This window comes from Tamandua tetradactyla, chromosome 25, assembly GCF_023851605.1.
Source record: "Tamandua tetradactyla isolate mTamTet1 chromosome 25, mTamTet1.pri, whole genome shotgun sequence".
Classification (NCBI taxonomy): Eukaryota; Metazoa; Chordata; class Mammalia; order Pilosa; family Myrmecophagidae; genus Tamandua; species Tamandua tetradactyla.
This window is the reverse complement of record NC_135351.1, coordinates 10377273-10378624: the sequence shown is the minus strand read 5'-3', so window position 1 is coordinate 10378624 and position 1352 is coordinate 10377273.

The following is a 1352-nucleotide window of genomic DNA, read 5'->3' as shown; positions in this document are numbered from 1 at the left end:
GATATATTTAAGTAGAGTAGTATCATAGCCGTATTTGTATTTTTGGAAGATCAGAGCCATGGTGCATGAACTCCACGGAGGAAATAAGAAAAAAAAAAAAAAAGGCTCTTTCTGCAGGCAAAGCCTTTTGGCTATCTACAGGTAAGGCTCATGGCTTGACCCAGAAATTGAATTGAAAGAGCACATAGCAAGTATCTACAATGTAAGTGGAGCCAGGTCCAAGCTCTAGGCAGTGGTCTTACTTTGAAGCTTTCTGAAGTATCCTTTGCCTTGCAATAGATTACTGTAATCAAGGAGGCATTACATCTCTCATGGTCCTAGGCATTTTTGCCTGCCTTCATTAAATACATATGTATAAACTTAAAATTATATTTTATAATCACATTGGCATAAAGGCAAATATAAGAATATCATATATTAAAATACATTTTTGGTCCTAAAAGTTCTCTTGTTTTTTTCCTTCTAATTTTAAAAGAAATTAAATCCTTTTCCTGGGCCCCTAAAAGTACTATGGGTTCTCTGCACTGTGCCTGCTGTGCCTAAGAGCTAATTTGGCCCTGACTCTAACGCCTTGGCCTCATGGAGATAAGTTCATACACCCTGATGATGCCTGGTTCTCCATATGCAGCAGTCCCAGGAACTCATGACACCCCACAGTTTGAATGTAGTTGCCTCACTTCTCCTTTAAGCCATTTACTCTTTGAGACCAGAAATGCTTTGTTCACATTTTTCACCTTATCATTTAGCAAAATGCCTACTATGTAATAGGAGTTCCATAAATGTTTCTAAATCCCCACATAAGCTGGATTTAGGGCTTGGCCGAGGAGGTAAATACAACTACACTTACTGTGGTTGATAACTGGAGAATATGCTTACCCTAGCAGAGTTTAGCAATCTACTCTTTGTACTTGGTTCCCAGGACATTAACCAGACTTTCTCAGTTCTGCTTACAGGAATAAGATAACAGTATAGCATCAAGAACATCCTGTGAGCCAGTGAATCAGTGACTCCCTCCTCAAAAGACAAAAGTCTGACATTACTGAGGATCAACTAAGAAAAGAGTCATGAGGTCCCTGACGTAACTTGCACGCCAATATCTAAACCTAATCACCGAAGCTGGAACAACATGACTACAAAGGATTGAGAAATTGTTTGCACCCTCCTCACAAAGATCCAACATCATTGCTGACCTGATAAGGATGAATCATGTGGACATTACCCAGTTTTTGACCCCTATCCCCTCTCCTTTATCTATAAAACCTTAACTCACATCCCCACTTTGAACTGGTTTGGAGAAGATCCCTCCAGTTCCTTGCAAAGTGCGCTTGCAATAAATCACCTTCACAATGAGA